The 21,936-nt window shown below is 39.6% G+C and overlaps 1 protein-coding gene across 1 annotated transcript in view; it reads left to right on the forward strand.

Moving 5' to 3' along the window:
* The window catches only part of LOC106873844 (cilia- and flagella-associated protein 52-like), a 55,590-nt gene that overhangs the window by 888 nt on the left and 32,766 nt on the right, over positions 1 to 21,936 (forward strand). The gene's annotated exons all lie outside the window — the stretch shown is intronic.

Below are 21,936 nucleotides of genomic sequence, written 5' to 3' on the forward strand. Positions count from 1 at the left end.
TTTTTTTTGGTGGGGACAGGTGGAAGTCTTGCCAAAATTTCCCATGGGTTTGGGAAAAGGAGTTTCAGAAAATTCACACGACCCGATGTTTCCCCCCTCATAACTTGCAGGAAAATGGGTATTTGTTAATGAAATCTTATACAAATACCTTTCGAACGGTGTAGATTACAAAGAAATTTGTAGGCAAAATGTCTTGGAAGCGGGAGGGGAAGGAGTTTCTGGAAAACGGAGTTTCGGATCAGATGGCCCACGTAAGTTGGAATTTTTCCGTTTTAACGGGGATTTTTTCCAGTTTTATTTTTCAGCACAGTCTTCGGAATGATGGGAGGCATCTTTTCATGAAAAAAAGAAAAAGATTTTGAAAATTTATGATATTCTTTTTCACTGCCAACACGTTGTCCAGATTGATTTTGGCCAATTTTTTTTTAACTATGCACTTAAAAAACATGTAACAGTAAATTAGGTGGTTTCAGCCAGTTGTAATTAATGAGTAATAATGGTTCCGAAGTTGGCAATTGTAATGGGTGTTGCTGTTGCAGGTGTGCAAAATGAAAGAAGAACAGTGATCAAAGTTATAAACAAACATTTATTTACTGTTACTTAATATAATGCCATGCTGTGACGGGTAAGGTGTGTTATCATAGAAGCCGAAAAACATGTGAAGTAAAAAGAGTTAATTTCTTCTTGAATAAGTGTGTATTGGTTCTCATTGTAGTTGTAAAAAAGATAGAGACAGAGTGATGTTGCAGAAAAAAGAAAGTGAGCCAGTGAGAGAGTGGACAAGACAACTTCTACTTTGGTTAATTCCATAGTTGTCATTGAGATGGTCAGCCAGACTTGGTTGTCACTAACTGTTGCTCTCACTAATTGATTTTGCCTTATCAAATTCTAGTATTTATAACCATGCAAAACTAGTTAGAAGGAGAGACATATTGCTGAGAATAATAGATTTCGTTGGGGGTACCTATTATCTCAATTCTAACTTTTCATGGCCTTGAAGAAGTTAAAAGGATCAAGTGGTAAGGACATAATTCAACTTAGCAAAAGCCATATGTTCATTTTATTGCTGTCAACTTAATGTTTCTCTGTGGGGGAGAGTGCCATTGCAAAGTTAAGGGAAATTGACAGATTCAGGTTTGGTCTTCTCTATGCCTAACTGAAGTCCACTACAAGCACAACATGCATAAACAAATCATAGAGAGAGAATGGTGCATTTTGGAAGTGCAAGCAATAAGCCTTTACTTTGAGAAGTCATCCTTGACTGAAGTTTAACCCCAAGTTGAAAGAAATTCTTCAACCAGGATGGACAAACATTATTCCCATTTGTCACATAAAGCTAATCTCTTTTGTAAGTAATTTAATTACAACTACATTTAATTATAGCATACTATGTTATGCTACTGGTAAAATGTGATGTAACGATATAGATATTATAATTTATTTTGATGAAATAAAATGTTATTTCAATAACATTTGTAGTTAGTTTATTATGGGACAACATGCAGCCAAATTTAATGATAACTAACAAATTCCCATAGAGCCAGTATGACAAAGATAACTCTGATAGAGAAAGGCTAACCTTGACATTGATGATCACATTCTCAAGTCTAACATTATAACCATTACATCTACAATCTCCATAACCAGCCCCACATTGATGAATGGAATGTTCAGCTGGCAGAAAAAAAGACAAGTTCCAATTCTGAAAATTTTGATGCCAGAAATACCTGTCCACTGAATCCATGTTTATGATCAATGCTTTTTGAGCTTATGAATCAATGACTCATCTGTGTGAAATAGCTGTTCATCATCATCATTGTTTAATGTCTGTTTCCATGCTGGCATGGGTCGGATGGTTCGACAGGAGCTGGACAGCTGGACAGCTTCCCAGACTCCTAATGTCTGTTTTGCCATAGTTTCTATGGTTGGATGCCCTTCCTAATGCCAACTACTTTACAGTGTGCTGGGTGTTTTTTACATTCTACTAACATGGGTGCAGCTATGTAGCATTGGCATGAGTGCATTTTATGTGGCATTGGCACCTACAAGACAAAGACCTTTCAGTTGGAAGTGGGAGTGGAGGCATGGCCATAAAGGACATGTCTGTATTTATGGATGATTGTGATTTTACTTAGCTTGATATGTCTTTGCAAGTACATCAAGTTGCCATAAGTCCTGGTTGCCTTGTCATCTCCTCAGTGAGGCCTAATGTTTGAAGATCCTTTCTCACCACTTTGTCCTATGTCTCCCTGGGTCTACTCCTTCCACAGGTACTCTCCACAATTAGAGATCAGCACTTCTTTAAGCAGCTGTCCTCATCCATATGCATCATATGACAATAGCAGCTGTTAATATCAACAATTCTTAGATGAAGAAGAGTTTGTCAGTTTTCATAATTCATGGTATCAACACAAACTTCACTCAGAGCTTTTTCAGCATGGTTGCAGGAAGAATTGGCATTTGTTTTTTTTTACTTATGCAAGTTGAAATTATTTTTGCTATGAGATGTGAACTCCGTCCACTTCCATTGTATCCACAGTGGACAATGGAAGCCTAGCCATGCAGGCTGCACTGTCCTGTTTTACCCCATTCTGGACAAGAGATGCAGCAAACAAAATTAGTTTGAACACAAATCAGTTTAACTTCCTAGTTAGCATTCTCTTGTTTGCTTTAAATAGAAGGTAAGAGATTTAACTACAACTTCCCCAGATTCATTATCTTATCAAAGTATGAAAGTGGAGATTTTAAAACATACTTCTATGGGCCGAAGTAAAAACATTTCCATAAGCTTTCCCAAAATGAAGTTTTAGCAGATAAGAAACCTTTTCAGCTCTTAAGATGGATGAAGGAGTTACTTGAATTTAGTTTATGTTAAAACAGTTCTTTTTCTCTCATTTTCCTCCAAATGTGCATACAATTATAACTTCAGCAAGAGAAAAAATTCTACAACTCAATCAACCGAATTAGCTGATGAAATTAGGGATATTTCTTTTCTGAATCTTCTATTTCTTCTGAATATGCAATGTTCCATAAGGCAACAGAAAAAAGATTCAGGCTCTTACTGATAAACTAGAATGGCTACAGTTACCTTGTTATTCTGATCAATCAAATCCTTGTTTCCTCACAAAATCATTCACTTAGTCCTCATAAGAGAGCTACTGAATTTTGTTGGTACCACAGTAAGTTTGGTACACAAGTGCATAAGTGTTTTCAACCATGCCTGTTTTGTTCAGTCAACCAAGCACTGGAAAATGGTGAAACCAGGGATTAAGTGCAACTATATCTCCTTTTATTCCTTCAATAAGTCATGTACTTTATGTTTTTGACATAATATTGTTTCCTTGTGGATACTGGTGCAGCATTAAGCTAAGCCTGTCACATTTCTATATGAATCATGGAAACTGACAATGGTTAAATTAAAAACTGTTAACCATTCTCCGATACCCACATATGATGAAAAATCCATGACACTAGATTTTAATTTGCGCAGGGAGTTCAGATGTATTTTCTGATAGCAGATCTTCCTTACCCTATCATTGGAGCTGATTTTTTGCATCATATGGTCTTCTTGTTGATTTGAGAAATAAGAAGCTACTTAACTCAGAGACTTGTCAATACAAAGTATGAGTGTGAAACCCACCACTGTTAGTTCTCTTTTCTTTATCTAATTATCATCACATGACCCTGACAAACCTTCCTGATATTACTCACACTGTGTTCACTGATAGGAAGCCCATGCATTCAATGATGCTTCACTACATCACTAAAGGCATTGTTTCTGTGCACCTGAGGCAACTAGCCATGGACAAATGGAAAATTGCAAAGGATGAATTTAATCAGTTTGGAACTTGAAATATTTTGACCTTCCTGTAGTAATTGGGCTTCTCCACTGCACATGGTTCTGAAGAAAACTGACGGAGATTGGCATCTTTATAGAAGACTAAATGCTTTAACTGTTCTGGATAAGTATCTTATTCTTCATATCTATGAGTTCTCAGTTTCTTTACATGGTTGTACCATTTTTCTGAAAATTGATTTAGGCCATGCTTATAATCAGATTCCTATTAAATCTATTACTGTTCCTAAAACTGTTATAACTACTCCTTTTGGGCTCTTCAAATTTCTTAAGAATGCTACAAACTCATTTCAAAGATTTATTGATAAAGTTACTCGTGTTTTACACTTTGTTTGCTTATATCAATGACTTATTGATTGTGAGTGCTATGGAAGAGCAGCATGAACAGCATTTGGAGCAACTTTTTACTAGATTATCACACTAGAATGTGGTAATTAAACCCAGTAAATACCTTTTGGGGGCTTCTCCATAACATTTTGAGGACAACATTATCGATAAAGATGGAAGCTGTTCACTAAAGGAGAAAATAGTTATAATTGTGAAAATTCCTGTTCCATTGTTAAGGGAATTGCAAGAGTTTGTCAGTCTTATAAATTTCTATTCTGTACATAGACCATATATCCATTAACAGAATTACTACATAATTATTATTGTAAAAACAAGACTTATCTCCTTAACTCCAACAGTATTGCAATCTTTTAATGACATAAAGGAGAAATTACTAGAGTTACCTTATTAGTCTACCCAATACCTTGTGATAGATGCATCTAATATAGGAGTCGTTGGAGAGCTGCAGTAGTTTGTCCAGAATTTTTGGCAGCCTCTTTTTTAATTTCTTCTCAAAATGTTTCAAGTTAGCTGAAGCAAGATATAGCGCCTTTGGGTGAGTATTATTGGCAGCTTTAATTGTCAGTAAAACACTTTGTCATTTCCTGGAAAGAAGAACCTTCAGTATTTACACTAATCATAAACCACTCACTTTTGCATTACAATCCAAAATGGATAAATATCCCCTCTAGGACAATTAGGCACCTTGATTATATTTCACAATTTACTGTGGATATATATATATATATATATATATATATCAATGGTTCTGAAAATTCTGCTGCATGAGAGAAAAGTTGGGTATAAGAAGAATGAAATACAGTGTGCAAGAGAGAAGACTGTGCTGGTTTGGTCATGTGATGCATATGGATGTAGGCAGTTGCATACAGAAGTGTTAATCACTTAAAGTGGATGGAGCTTGTGGAAGAAGGAAAGTCAAGAAGACATGGGACAAAGTATTGAAAACCAATCGTGAGATACTGAGCCTTATGAAAGAGATCACAAAGGATTGAGATATCTGGCATCTTACTGTACTCAGAACTGATACTGCTGTTAGTGTCATATTAAAAGCACTGGTGCTGGTGCCACATAAAATGCACCTAGAGCACTCTTTGGAGTGGTTGGTGTTAGAAAGGGCATTCTGCTGCAAAGACCATGCCAGAGCAGACAATGGAGCCTACTGTGGCCCCTGGCCATACCAGCTCCAGTAAAACCATTCAGCCCATGCTAAGCATGAAAAATAGATGTTAAATGATGCTGCTGATAATGATGATGATGCATTATCTCATGTTCATATTGACTCTTTGCAGTCTGGTGATACCATTAATTTAGAAAAAAATTGTTATGTATCAGAAAAACAACATAGAATTATTGCAACTCAGAAATTCAGAATCATATTCTTTAAACCAACTATTACCAGTAGATTATTAAGCAGGGTCATTTACTTGACAGAAAGAGTCTTATTCACTTTCTTGCTAATAACAACTCTGGTCTTTGTTAGGTTAACTTTAAGGCCCTTTGGTTCTAGGCTTTGCTCCAATACCTGGAATTTATTTTCCACATCTGTTACAGACTCTGCTATGAGAGTGATATCTATCATCAGCATATAGTAGTTCCCATGGGCAGCCAGTCTTCTGTTATAGCCTGGATGACTATGCTGAATAAGAGGGGACTGAGAGCTGGCCCTGTTGAACTCCTACTTGTACCCTAAATTCATCACTGTATTCATGGCTTATTCTCATTCTACTGACAGCACCTGTAGATATGGCTTGTATGGCTCTGTCTTTTAAGGCTTTCTCCAGTTCTATGAATGCCAAGTACAGCGTTTTACTTTTAGCTAGACCCTTTTCCTGCAGCTTTCTCATTAGGAAGATGGCATCCATAGTTCTTCTCCCTGGCACAAAACCAAACTGCATCTCAACTAGTCCAATTTTGTTCCAAATTAATTGGGCTGTAACTCTCTATAACTTTTATGACCTGGTCCAGTAATTTGATACCTGTATAATTACTTCTATCTAAGGCATCTCCTTTGCCCTTGTAACTCCTGACCATAATGCTGCTAAACCAGTCATTGAGCATGACACCTTCCTATGCCACATGATTAACTATATGGATGACTAGGCTGTATCCTACTCCACCAGATATTTTAAGCATCTCAGCTGTAATTCCTAATGGTTTAGGAGCTTTCCTTGTCTCCATATCCTTAATTGCTTTATCTATTGTACTACTGTCAGCTCTCCTCTCATGCATTCTCCACATTTAGCAACCTTTTATAGTGGCATTTCCATGTGTCTTTCTTCTCAGAATCACAGAGTGCAAGCATACCATTATCCATTTGCACATGTTTCTGACCCACAACATCTTTGTTCTTGTTGATACATTGCTTTGCAATCCAGAACATCTCATGCCTCTGATCCTCATGCTGTAGAACATTGGCAGATCTCCTAATTTCTGCATCACCCTCCACTATGTAAACTTTTCTTGCTTCTCTTCTGGTTACCTGATATAATTCTCTGTTACTACCATTTATCCAATCTTTCCAGGCTTGTCTCTTTGCTTTTACAGCACTGCCTCCTTCCTTGTTCCACATCTGGTTGGGACTTTGCACTAGCTGTACATTTGACACATATGTATGCACACATCTTTTACTTCTTCCTGTCATTAGACTGTGACCATACCAGGGCATTGCCTTGAAGGATTTTAGTTGAATGAATTGATCCCAGTACTTATTTTTATTAGCTTGGTACTTATTCTGTCAGTCACTTTCACTGAAATACTTAATTACAGGGATGTAAACACACCAACACCAGTTGTCAAGCTGTGGATGGGTGGGACAAACACAAACATGTATATATATATTCACTCTGTATCTCCTATCAGTTTTCTTTTAACATCTTTGTTAATGCTTGCCACGATGTTTATTTATCTGCAATGTGCCCACCATTTCTCACCCCCACCACCTATATGGAACCTCTCATAGTAACCCCCCCCCCCACTGCAGAAGTGTCATCCACATTGCTGCAACACAAATGCTGTAGCTTGTTACTCTGCCCCAAAGAAAACGAAACTAAACGCGACCATGCTGTGCACAATTTTATTGCTTAGTTAATTAATTAGCCTTTAGCGTGGGAAGTCGCTAATAAAAAACGTCAACACTTTAATAATTGGACTGAATCATTAATCCAATAACCATGAAATACCTCTGTGCAATTAAAGATAATAACATTCATCCTGTGTGAATAGCTTCATGTTCAAAGTTTTTATTCTGACATGTGATAAATGAATGCATACAGTGAGTGTACAATGTTCCATAAAGATTTCTAGGAAGAAGAAAGGTTTTGAACAATTTGTCATGTTCCATGATGACTTTGAGTAAATAGAAATAAATCAAGACATGAGATTTACTTTCCACAGGCACTAGACATAGAATACCATGAAATCAGATATCAAATTCATGTGCCTGGCTCTCTCTAGGTTGCAGTGGACCATTTGTTGTCCCTCAAAGAAGTGGAGAAGAGAGGCTGATTTAAGTGGGAATACTGCTTAAATAGGTGATGTGCTACTAGTGACTTCTTGCGTGTTATTTTGAAGTTATGCTTTATATATATTAGCAAAGGGAGAGTTAATTATGTTCGTTTTGAGTATTCTGGAATATTCTAGATTGTTCGATTGGGAGAGATAACTGCCGTTGACTCCCAATGAATATTTTGTGGGCTTGCGAATCTGTTTCAGTTAGCATTGCCTATATTACTCTCCCCCAGACTGAAAGGAGTGAAAAGGTTGAACAGGCAAAGAGTTAAACTGTAGGCGATGAAACAGGTGAATGCCCATGCTACACAAGGAGGAGCAGAGACACAAAGAGTGTGGGAAAAGGATAAATCATGGAAGATGGCAAATGTGAACAATGCAAGCAAACATAAGATTATGTGAATAAAAGAATAGAAACATGTAAAGACAAATGCATATAACATACGAAATACATGAAATAATATGTGCAAAGAAAAGATGTAGCAAAACAGTTTGTTAAATTGTACAGTTTGTTAAATTGTACAGTTTGTTCAAAACAGGTGGTGTATCAACAGGCACAGTTTATGTTAATATGAAAAGGTGATTAAATATAAATAATTTTGGACAGTTTATGTGGCCAAGTTACAGTTCTACCAGTTTGTGTGACATAAGGTGGAGTGGAATGTGGTGTTTGCAAATGTTGTTTGAAAGTATGTAAGTATGTTTGATGTTTCTGTGAAGTTGTTGCTGGAGTGTGACAGGTGTGTCAGGTAGTGGAATAAGACTTTCAGAGAAAGCCTTCTTTACTCTGTCAATAGATACTGTCTCTTTTTAACCGTTAATGTCCACAGTGAAGAGTTTTGGTGTGTGTGTGAAAGCACACAGAAGGGGCCTGAGTAGGGTGGTGTAAGGGGTCCTTTCACAGCATCATTCTGCAAAAAAACGTATGTCCATGTAGAGATATCTGCTGGAACAACAGAAGAAATAGACTGGCCACGAGGTGCCATGGGTGGCAGATCTGAGAAGTAAGAACAAAGTCTGGTGATGTATGATGTAGGATCCGGATGCACTGAATCGACTGGTGCCAACATTTGATCGAGAAGTGCCAAAGTGGTACCGTACAAGAGTTCAGCTGCAGAGTAGCCCAAATCTGCTTTAACAGCAGACTGGCAACCTAGGAGAACGATTGGAAGAAATTTGGTCCATCATTGTGGGTCTGGGGCAGTGTGAAGTGCAGCCTTCAACTGCCTGTGCAATCTTTCCACCATTCCATTTGAAGCTGGGTGGTAACTAGTCGTATGAATGTGCTGTATACCAAGCAGCCATAATAATTCATGGAAAAGGGAGGCTTTGAACTGGCGTCCATGATCAGTGGTGATCCTGGAGAGGACGCCATGGTGAGCAATGCACTCTGAGATGAGAGCTCGAGTGACAAACTTGGAAGTAATATCTACCAGGAGTATGGCCTCTGGCCATCAAGTGAACCAATCAATACAGGTCAAAATGTATGTGAAACTGGAACTGACGAGCCAAGGAGCAATGAGATCAATATAGATGTGTCGGAAGCAAGTGTCCGGCAGACTGAACTGTCCCAATGGAGCACAAATATGCCTATGCACCTTGGAGTGCTGACACTGCAAACAAGACTGTGCCCAAGCGGTGATTGTACAACGCATATCAGGCCAGAAGGAGTGGACTGTAATAAGCTTCAGTGTGACAGCAATGCCTGGATGTGACAATGAATGCAGAGCGTCGAAGATGGTGTGGTGATGATGATCAGGAATGAGCGGCCTGGGTGAACCAGTGGAAACATCACAGAGGATGTTCGTCTCAGCAGATACTCAAACTTGCAGCAGGAAAACTGAGCAGAAGATATTTGAGCAAATCCAGGGAAGGCTGGTCTGAAGTAATGGCGACCAGATCAATTGTAGCAGGAGACGAAATGGAATACAGAGGAAGCCTAGACAAAGCATCAGTGAGTATATTGGCAGATCCAGCAATATGGTGTATGTCACTGGTGAACTGAGAAGTGAAGTCTAACTGTCTGTATGCCCTCAGTGACTAATTCTCCGACTTGGATTGTAGTGCGAATGTGAGTGGTTTATGGTCCGTGAATATCATGAATTCCCAGCCTTCAAGGAAGTGGTAGAAGTGTCTAACAACAAGATAAACAGCTAACAGCTCTCTATCAAAAGTGCTATACTGTTGTTCAGCTGGTTTCAGTTGGTGTGAGAAAAACACTAGTGGTTGAGTCTGGTAGTTGAATATCTGTTGCAATACAGCGCCAACACCAACAGAGTGTATAAGATGTCTCAGGAACTCTAATGATGTACCAAACACACAGTTTGCAGGGTTGACCTTGACATTGTCTGACTGGAGACACTGGAACAACTGAGATAGGTGTTGTTGATGTTCAGCTGTGTTACTGGCTATGTGTGTTGTTTTGAAGTTATGTATAGTACATTAGCAAAGGAGGAGTTAATCATGTTTGCTTCGAATATACTGGAATATTCTAGATTGTTGTATCAGGAGAGATAACTGTCGTTGATCCCCAACGAATATGTTGTGGGCTTGCGAATCTGTTTCAATTAGCATTGCCTACAAGTCACTAACTATATATTACGAATTAACAGTCCTTATCCTATTTATTTATCTAACTTGACCTATTTACTTGCATTTGTATTAACATTGTTTTGTACTAATGCTGATTAGGGCACCCACTGCCAGTGGTGGTGACAATAATTAACCAGTTAACCTGTAGTGATGCCTTATAGCAGACAACATTTCCTGAGTTTTTATCCACACAAGCGCAGGGACTAGTTCTGGAAGGAATACAGGAAGAGTCTCATGCGCATGCGTAGTCATTGACATCCAAGCTTTCGCATTTCTTTCACCCTCTTTTGTTGCTGGCCGGCGCAGAGCCTAGACGTCGCAGCAGCCTCTCTCCAACAACCCAACTCTGGAGCTACACAAATAACCACGCAACTTCATTGACGGCGTCTCAGTAACCAAAGGGCGAAGTGCTGCCGAATTCCCTCCAAGTGTGAGCAGAATTCTATTGTAATAAATATTGTTGTGTTGATAGTTTAGAGTCTGCGTTCCTGTTGTTTCTTCAAGAAATTTAATGTACGGAAGCGGAGTACACCTAATGGTGTATAACCACTTCCCTACAAACCTCTATATGTATTTACTTGTATCTGTACTAACACTGCTGTACTAATGCTGGTATAGCACCCACATTCAGTGGAGGTAGCAAGTATAACATGAATGATGGAGGATTTGTAGTGGGAAAGGTGTAGCAAAAGATGTTGAGGTAGCAATGGGAAAGCATTGGATTATGGTTTAAATAATTTATTTAATCGATACTTGCATTTACTTTTTGGATACACCAAAAAGTTCACTACATGACATTACCAACTTAGAGTTCTATATTTAAGAGATGAGGAATTATGTATATTATTTGCATTTGACTGATATTTGTCCTCATCTTGTTTGTTGTTAACAAAAAGTTTCAGCTGATATACCCTCCAACCTTCATCAGGTGTCTTGGGGAAATTTCGAAAGATGGGTAGGTGAAGAGTTTGTACTTACTCGAAAGACTTGAACAAATTTTGTGGGCCATTGAACTGTTCTTCCTGATTTGGTGTGCTGGAGTCTTGCAGAATCTGAGGTGTTTGTGATGGGTGAAGCTGAAGTTGTTGAGTCTGTTTGAGGAATGGCGAGAACTGAAAGTAAGTCCTCCTTGACTAATGCTTTTTTTAAGCAACCAACAGAGACAATATTTCGTTTTTCTCCAATATGTTGCTTCACATGCCACAAAGAACATCAATACTTGGACGCATGTTTTCGTTAGAAATGATGGAATACCTTCTCAACTTCAAAAACTTTGGTTCTTTTTAGATTACTTTGTAGGGCCCGGAATATGGAGGTTGAAGTTGAGAAGGTATTCCATCATTTCTAATGAAAACATGCATCCATATATTGATATTCTTTGGGACATGTGAAGTGACATTCTGTTGTCTGGGGCCTGCAGGAGACAAATGCGACGTAGATGTCCATAAGTGGTGCACATATTTTGCTGGGTCTGGAAAGTCTTGTTGTGAAACAGGGTCGGTCATCTGCCCAGGTAAGGTGAGTGCTGTGCCACAGACTAGTTCAGCTGGAATATGTCCAACTCCCTCCTTAACCATGAATTGAATACCAAGGAGGATGAGAGGGAGATATTCCAACCAGTTGGAGCAGTCTGGATATGCTTTTATAGCTGTCTTGAGTTGGCAGTGAAAGCGTTCAACCATGCCATTTGCTGCAGGGTGGTAAGCTGTTGTGTAAGTGTGTTTACACCCGAGGAGATGAGTCAGCTTGGTGAAAAGGTGAGAATTGAACTGACGTTCTCTGTCAGTGGGTGTGCTGAAATGCAAAACCTAGTGAAACACTAGTATTTTGGCGACAGTTTCCGCAGAAGTGTCCAATAGGGAAAAAGCTTCCAGCCAGTGAGAAAATCTGTCAACATAGGTGAGCAGGTGAGTGCAGTTGTTGGAAGGAGGCAAGGGTCCAATGATGTCAATATACACGTGTTGAAAACGTACATCTGGAGTTGCAAAGGAACTGATGGGAGATTTAATGTGTCAGTAGACCTTTACTTTTTGACACGCGACACAGGTCCTAGCCCAATCAGGGATGTCCTTGTTGATGTTGGGCCACACAAAATGGGTTGATATCAGCTTTTGTGTGGCATAGACACCAGGATGTACTAGGGAATGCAAAGCAGAGAAAACGGCATATACAGACATTCATGACTGGTGGAGGTGTTGCACCAAATATAGCCTGTAGCAGAGGGTATTGGTGATTACCAAAATTTCAGAGATGATGAATTTCAGAGCTGTAATAGTTTATTGTCATCTTGTTGATCAGCTGCAATATGCTGGAGATAAATGGTCGCAGTGGTGTGGATAGCGTTAAGCTCCATGCATCACAGGGCATCAGCTGCAGAGTTGTTTGCACCTTTGATGTGGTGAATGTCTGTTGTGTACTGTGATATGAAGTCTAGATGTTGGACTTCCCTGTGTGAGTGACGATCAGGTTTGGCAATGAAGGCATAAACCAGCAGTTTATGGTCGGTATAAATGGAGAAAATGTGACCTTCCAGCATGTGTCAAAAATTCTTGACAGCGAGATACACTATGAGCGAGAATCCTTAGATTCAGGTTTGAATCTTGGCTCGGAAAAAGGAAGTGTTAGTTTTTACAGATAAATGTGAGGACAACTACTATGACATATCTGTTGGCAAATGCTCACTACAACCTTCTTTTCAGAAGCCAATAGCTGCAGTTCCCTCTCTCCATGTTACCTTCCTGTACATTCCCTCAGGGTTGGCACTGTCATGTTGGCACTTTGAAAGGAGACATGTTGATGTGTGTTGCATCCAAGAAGTTCAGTGGTGGGAAGCTTCAGCCAGGTACCTCACAGGCAAAAGGCATAGGTATAAATTCTTCTGGGAGGGCAACAATGATGGGGTAGGAGGTGTGGGCATACTTCTAGCAGAGAAATGGGTAAATAAGGTGATTGAAGTAGTCAGAGTATGTGATAGGGTACTTGAACTAGTTTTGCTTAATAGCACAGCAACAATCATCTCTGCCTATGCACCCCCACCAACTGGGTCTGCCATATGAACAAAAGGACTATTTTTATAACACTCTTTTGCAGGCTACTTCAAAGATAAATGATAGTGACCTTATCTTCATTGCTGGTGATTTCAATGGACATGTTGGGCAGCACCTAGGTATCTTCCATGGGATGCACGGGGTCCATGGTATTGGTTCTCAAAATGAGGGTGAAGCAAGGCTGCTGGAGTTCTGTGATGCAAATGACCTAATGATCTACTACACTAACTTCAGAAAGCCAACCTGTCACCTGATAACCTATAAATTTGGTGACCATGCTAGCCAGATTGACAATATTCTCACCAGAAAGCGGGATTCACAGTTGCTCATAAATGCAAAATCCTTCCCTGGTGAAGAATGTATCCCTCAGCATAGGTTACACATTAGTGACTTAAAGCTACAAACATAAAGGATTCCTTGAAGCAAGCCAGCTTGGAAAAGAAGGATCTGGAAGCTTAAGGATCCTTTGAATAGTCAGAAATTTAGAGAATGTTCTAACTGAATCATTTAATGAGAAGGTGGAGAAGTTACAGACTTGTAACATAGAAGATAACTAGAAGTTCCTACAAGACAAAGACCACAGACCAAATTCCTGGTTGGTGCAAACTCCCAACCAGACCTAGGCTGATGTGGTAGTGGAGCAGAGTAGTTGACAGAACCATTAGAGTAAAGAAACAGGCTTGGAAGGATTGGAAGGGTGGCAGTAGCAAAGAGTTATATCAGGTAGCTAGAAGGGAAGCTAGGAAGCAGGTATACTTAGCTAGGGGTGAAGAAAAAAATGAAGAAGTTTGCCAATGTTCTGAGCATGAAGACCAGGAGCTTGACATGCTTTGGTTTACAAGATAGTGTGTCAGGGAAAATTGTGAGGTTCTTGGAGAGAAGTGTGTTTCCTTAGATGATGGTTCACTTGCAGTTAGTGACTCTGCTAAGAAAGAGGCTTGGAAGTGCCACTATGAAAGGCTACTAAATGTAGACAACTCATGGGAGAAGCAGAGTTTGCCTAATGTGGATCCAACAGAGGGACCAGCAATCTGAATAAACAGTAGCATGGTAAATAAAGCCATGATGGATATGAAGACCACAAAAGCCCTTGGCCCATCAGGAATCACTGCTGAGGTGCTTAAAATATCTGGTGGTGTGGGTTATGGTCTAGTCACCTGTATAGTTAATCAAGTTGTACATGAGGGAGTCATACCCAATGACCCGTGTAGCAACATCATAGTCAACTGTTACAAAGGTAAAGGTGATGCCTTAGACATAAATAATTTCAGAAGTATCAAATTGTTGGATTAGGTGTTGAAAGTTTTGAAGAGGGTCGTAGCCCAACTAATTAGGAAGAGAGTCTAGATGAGATGTATTTTGATTTCGTGCCAGAGAGACGCACCACTGATGCTATATTTCGGGTAAGGCAGCTGTAGGAGTGCCTAGCCAAAAATAAATCCCTTTACTTAGCTTTTGTTGACATGGAGAAAGCCTTTGATAGGGTTCCCTGCTCCTTTATCTGGTGGTCAATGCAGAAACTAGGAATAGATGAGTGGTTAGTGAGAGCTGAACAAGCCATGTACAGGCATGCTGTCAGTATGGTTAGAGTTGGCAACGAGTATTGGAATGAATTCAGGGTACAAGTAGGTGTTCACAAACAATCAGTCCTCATCCCCCTCTTGTTCATCATAATCCTCCAGGTAATAGAGGAATTTATGTCAGGCTGCCCCTGAGAGCTTCTCTATGCTGATGACCTTATTCTTATAGCTGAATCACTACCAGAACTAAAGAAGAAATTTCAGACATGGAAGCAAGGTCTAGAATCAAAGGGCCTTAGAGTTAATTTAGCAAAAACCAAAGTCTTAGCAAGAGGAAAGTGGACAAATCACAAATCTTTTCAGGTAGATGGCCCTGCTCGATCTGGCAAAAGGTGTACGTAGAAACTCCATAAGATGTACCTGGTGCAAGCTATGGACACATAAGATGTCAGCAATATCAAAGGAAGGTTAACAAAGGAAATAGTCTTTGTGTATGGCAGGTATACAGGTACAACAAACAATAGAAATGTACAGAAAATAGACTCCATCAAATGCCAGGAGAAATACCTAGAAGTAGTTGATAGCTTCTATTATCTAGGTGATCAAGTTGGCAGTGAAGGTGGCTGCTTCAAGAATGTAGCTGTTAAAATAAGAATAGGCTGAGCAAAGCTCAGAGAGCTTATACCTTTGTTGGTAACTAAGGGCCTCTCTCTCAGAATGAAAGGCAGACTGTATGTTGCTTGTGTGTGAATGGCTATACTCCACAGCAGTGAAATGTGGGCTGTGACCAAGGAGGACATGTATAAGCTTGAAAGAAATGAAGCTAGTATGCTTCGCTGGATGTGCTATATCAGTGTGCAGGTACAACAGAGTGTAAGTGTCTTAAGAGAGAAGTTTGGCATAAGAGGCATCAGATGTGGTGTCCAAGAGAGACAACTGCACTTGTATGATCATGTGTTGCATTTGGATGAGAACACCCATGTAAAGAAATGCTGATCTCTAACTGTAGAGGGAACCTGTGGAAGAGGTAGACCCAGGAAGACAGAATGAAGTGGTGAAGCATGATCTCTGAACATTGGGCCTCATGGAGGTAATGACAAATGACTGAGACCTTTAGCAATATGCTGTGCTTGAGAAGACTCATCAAGCTAAGTGAAATCGTAGGTGTGGCTGATGCCAGTGTCACATAACTGGCACTTGTGCTGGTGGTACATAATAGCACCTGTGCTTGTGGCATGTAAAAAGCACCCACAACACTCTTAGAGTGGTTGGCATTAGGAAGGGCATCCAGCTGTAGAAACATGCTAAAGCAGGCTGGAATCTAGTGCAGCTCTCCAGTTTACTAGTTCCTGTCAAACCATCTGACCTATGCCAGCATGGAAAGCAGATGCTAAATGATGATGATGATGATGATGATGATGATGATATATATAAAAGATATCTGGATGACTGTTTTATCATTTGGAATAAGACCATTGATAAACTTTTTGAATTTAAATTGCTACTAAATAGTATAAATCCAACTATTCAGTTTACAATGCAGTACAGCAAAGAGCAATTCCCATTCTCTGATATTTTGATTTTAAAAAATCAACAATGGAACTGAAACTTATATCTATAATAAACCAACAGACTCAAAGCAGTATCTTCTGTTTAGTTCATGCCACCTGAAACACATAAAAAAAAATCGTCATTATCATCATCATCATCATCATCATCATCATCATCATCATCATCACCATCATCATCAGCATAGGCTGAACAGTTTGACTTAAAACTGGTAAGCTGGGGAGCTGAACCAGGTTCCAGTATGATTTGGCATGGTTTCTTGAAAAGGATTTGCACAATAGTGTCTGTTGTAAGTACTTGGGACCTTCGACATCATGACCTCAGAACCACAGTAGCCAAGAGACACTATCCACCCTCACTTATAGATAATGGAATTAAACATGCCAAGAAAATAGATATCAAAATATTAAGGGAAGCAAAACGAAATTCCACACCTCATCTACAAATACTACTCTATATATCGTCACACAACCCTAGAAACAATGAGGCATACAATGCCACTATTTAAAAATCTACTAATGCTCACTAGGGATTCATAGATGAACCACATTCTACAAACACACAAATTCATCAAATGTAAAAATCAACCCAAATTACTAAAAAGAATACTGCCAAATGTGAAACTATCTACACCTGACAACAATAAAACTAATAGTAAAAGATGCAGGCATCCAAATTGTGGAACATGTCCCAACCTACTGGAAGGTTTGGAATTCAACTTGAAACAAGGACAAAGATTCACAATTAAGACCAATTTCACTTGTGCATTTGAAAATTTAATTTATGTGATAATTTTTTCAGGATGTGAACACAACTATATAGGCCAAACAAGGATGTCACTTGGACAGAGAACTACACAGCATTAGGAACAGATCTGTTTCCTATGACAGATACCATTGAGTGAGCACATAGAGAGATGTGCAGGGAATCTCTAATCAAACTTCACAGCTTTCCCTATCTACTAGTGCAAGGAAACAATCTCTATACAAAAATGATTAAATAAAAAAATATATTTATTGAAAAATATAAACTGCTCCTGAATATGAATGTATAACCAACTTTGCATATATTTTATTTCCCTACTTTAACTCAGAAGTTTATAACTTCATAATATAAATACTATAAATTTATCCTCCAAAAAAAAAAAAAAAGAGCAATTACTTCCCTTGCTTCAAATAATAACAATCACCAATTATCCTCCCTTAGATTTTTCTACATGTTGGGTCATTTACAAATAGAAAAATTGCAATATTTTCACCAATTTCAATGTCATGATTAGCGAAACACGAAACTAGTAGACCATCATAATATTCTATCCTTTAAAATATATTAAAAATATATAAATTGTGTGCATTTTCCTTCTTTTGTTATATATTTTTCCCTGTCTGTCTGTCATCAGCATTTTAGCATGTGTCTGATAATTTATTTGGCTTCTTCTTGACCACTTCTGCCCCTCTGTCCATGTTTATGCCTCTGACAACTAATGAGGCCGATTCTTGCATGGAAGCATCTATTGCAAATTTCACAAGGGATCCGTAGTGGAGGCTTTGGTTGTTGCAGCCTCCATTTTCTTTCTTATCGTTTCTCTTCTTTTCTCTGTTGTTCAGCTTCAGAATGATCTATCACAGTGGAGATAGAATGATGCCAGCCAGGCCCGTCCTGAGCTTCAATGTCCCAGGCTTTGGGATCAGTTCCAGTCAGTTTTAGGCTTTACTTCAGTTGGTCCTTGTTTTGACGGAGGGGATAGCCATGTAGTCTTCTTCTGGTGGAAAGTTCACCATATAATATTTGATGAGACAGCCTGGTCTCTTTTATTCTTGCCACATGGCCCACCCATCTCAGATGATTTTTCAGGATAGTGGCCTTGATGCTGTTGCTTTTCTGTCCAAAACAGAGACATCAATCACAATGTAATTCCATTTTATATTCATAATAGAGCAGAACTTCTGTTGGTGAAATTGCTGTAGTTTTTTGGCACCATTTTGGTAGAGTCCATGTTTCACAACTGTAGAGGAGAGTGGAGATCATGATTGCTTGGTAGACACTCAATTTTGTTTGGTGGTTCAGATCTTTATTCTTAAAGACCCTTTTCATGAGTCGCTCTTAAACAGTTCTGCACATCCTTTTCCAATGTTCACTTGTTCAAAAGCAAACTTTGTTAGTATGAAAAGTGGTTGACTTTCTCTAGTGGTGTCTCTGAGATGGTAATGTTGAAATCTGGAGTTTCCTCCTGACTTAGAACGGGTAGTGCTAGGAATTTTGTCTTTTTGATGTTGACTTTTAGGCGAAACTGAGTGTAAGCATTGGTGAAGTTATTCACTGATTGTTGAAACTATTCACTGGAGTGGCATTGTCATCAGCGTACTGAAGTTCAGTGATCTTTTGCTTCCTGGTCAGTCTTTGTGACTTCGATCTGGCATGGTTGAAACATCCCCCATCATATTGGTACCTGATGTTGACTCCTGGATTGTCTGAATGCAGTTCATGAAACATTGCTGCAAGGTACAAAGAGAAGAGCGTTGGAGCCAAAATGCATCCTTGTTCTAACTTTCCAGTGATGGGGAAGTCTTCAGACAGCTGGCTTTGATGGAAGATGGTTCCACTCATACAGTCATGTAATCTCTCTACTAGGGAAATGAACTGATTGGGGCAGCCAAAGCGTTAGAGGACCTTCCACATTGCAGGCCTTGGAATGGTATCAGAAGCGTTTTCGAGGTCATAGAAAACAAAACAGAGAGGTTTTTGTTGTTCTCTACTCTTATCTTGTATTTGTCAAGTACAAAAGATCATGTCAGTTGTCCATCTGGATGGTTGAAATCCACATTGTGATTCGAGTAGTATTTCCTCCACAATGACTTGGAAACAATCCAAAAGGAGTCTTGCAATGATTTTCCCTATGGTGGAGAGCAGTGAGATGCCATGATAGTTCCCACAGATCTTTCTATCTCCTTTTTTGAAGAAGGTAATGATAACAACATCTTTAAGGTCTTTGGGAACATGATGGTTCTTCCACATTTGGAGAATCAATGTGAACAGACTGGGGTTTAATTGTAGTCCACCATGTTTTAAAAGCTCCACTGGGATGTTGTCTGAGTAAGGAGACTTTCGCTGCTTCATGCAATTGAGAATAACCTGGTACTCATCATAGAATGGTGGCGTGTTCATCCAATGTCGAGTTGGATGCAGGGGTATGTTCTTAAATCTTCTGCCATGCTGGAGTCTTAGTTCAGATGACTCGAGAAGTGCTCTCTCCAGCGTTGAAGGATATCTTGTGGGTCAGTCAAGATGGTGTTGGAGTCTATTGATTGAAGAGACCCTGTTGATGATCTCACAGGCCCCAAAAGTTCCTTTGTTCCTGCATAGAAGTATCTGAGGTCACAGATGTCAGCATATCCTTGGAGGTCAATGGCTTTTTGTTGCCACTAGTTGTTCTGCATCTCTCTCAATTTTGTTTGGCCTTGTCTTTTGAGGTTTTGATATCTCACCTGCTTGTGCCATGATCTTGGACCTTGCTCATGAGAGAGGTGGGCTTGCCATTTTGCATCGATCAGCTGATTGATTTCTTGATCATTGCCATCAAACCAGTCCTGATGTCTCCTTTTGCTGTACCTGAGGGTGTTTTCAGCCACTTCAGGGATGGTTTTTCAGTGTGCTCCATTCTATATCCTGATTGTCAGATGGGATGGATTGAAGGTGTTTGAGAATGGAAGATGCATAAAAAGAGCTGATCTCTGGGTTGTTAAACTTCGATATGTCAAATTTTCTTCTGACATATTTTGTTTTTCCAGTCTTTGGTTTGTTGTTAACCATGATTTGAAGGCAGGTGATGACTAGATGATGGTCTACCCAGCAATTGTCAGTGCTGTTAGCCATTCATGTGATGAGGACATTTCTTTTCATTGATCGATGATGGAGTAGTCCAGGTGGTGCCAGTGTTTCAACCTGGGATGCTTTCAGGTGGTTTTGAAGTGATTTGGGAGTCAAAATTGGGTGTTGGTGATGAAGCTAAAGTGTTCAGCACACAACCCAAGGAGCAGGAGTCCATTTTCATTGCAGTTTCTGACTCTTTCTTTGTTAATAACAATTTCCCATAGTCTCTTGTCTCTCCCCACTTTTGCATTGAAATCCTCGAGAAGGAGGAGCTTGTCATTTGGTAGTACATCAGGTCACTCAGCTGTTGGTAGATGTTTTTCACTTTTGTCATTGGCACCAAGTGCAGGTGTTAAACAGAGATCAGTATCATAAAGGTGGTAGCAGAGATTGGTATTCAGAGAGTCATACATTGTTCATTGATGGTAGAAAGTTTCAGATGGTGTCCCTTCACAAGCTTGGATTTTCAGCAAAAAAATTCCGTGAATTTTCTCTCTCTTTCTTCTTTCCCTTTCCAGAAGAATGTATAACCCGAACCTATTTCTTCAGTCTTTCATTCCTCAGATAGATGTGTTTCACTGAGGGCAGTGATGTCGATGTTAAATCTCGTTAGTACTTTGGAGACAAGAGCTGTTCTATGTTCTGGTCTCTCTGTGTCTTGAGGATTGAGATCTTTTTGATGCGTCTTTACTCTATATTGTTTTCTCCCCCTCCTTCTCTAATTCCCTTTTTCTCTCCTTCACCTTATTCTATCTGTCTCTCTCTCTTCCCTTCTTTCTCTTTCTCGTTGCTCACACGTGACCATCGTCCATCTTTCTTTTCCTCATGTAACCATCTTTCTTTTCCTGCACAACGTTCTAAGGACTGGACATCTCATATCTCTCTCCTCTATCTTTTCTCTTTTCAAAGAAAATATTTCTCCCAGTGTTCACTATTTTCCTCTCATTCAGGTCTAATGACACTCCATGTTTGTTTTCGTTTGGTCTCCTTGCATGTCTCCACTGTCCTGTTTTTGTTCCCAACTTTGACCCTCCATAAATCCAAAATTTTATTTAGGAATTTATGGGAGCAACTGTATTTGAAGACTCATATTGTTGTTGAATGCTTGAAAGGAGTAGATAGACAGCTGGCAACTGATGAAGGGTCATTCTTTGTGTTACTTGTCCTGTTTTCCATTTTCTCTTTCATTGTTTGTGTATTTAACTTATTTGTTTGCGTACTTCATGTTGTTTATACAGTTGGTGACATCCTGTACCCATGTATGCATATATATATATGCATATATATATATATGCAAGAGAGACGATTGCGCTGGTATGGACATGTGGTGAGAATGGAGGAGGATAGCTGCGTGAAAAAGTGCCACACCCTAACAGTTGAGGGAACCCGTGGAAGAGGTAGGCCCAGGAAGACCTGGGCTGAGGTGGTGAGGCAAGACCTTCGTACATTGGGCCTCACCGAGGCGATGACTACTGACCGAGACCTTTGGAAATGTGCTGTGCGTGAGAAGACCCGGCAAGCCAAGTAAGATCGTTGCCAGTGCCCCTGGACTGGTTCTTGTGCGGGTGGCACATGAGATGCACCATTTTGAGCGTGGCCGTTGCCAGTACCGCCTGACTGGCTCCTG

Source organism: Octopus bimaculoides, chromosome 17, assembly GCF_001194135.2.
Source record: "Octopus bimaculoides isolate UCB-OBI-ISO-001 chromosome 17, ASM119413v2, whole genome shotgun sequence".
Taxonomy (NCBI): Eukaryota; Metazoa; Mollusca; class Cephalopoda; order Octopoda; family Octopodidae; genus Octopus; species Octopus bimaculoides.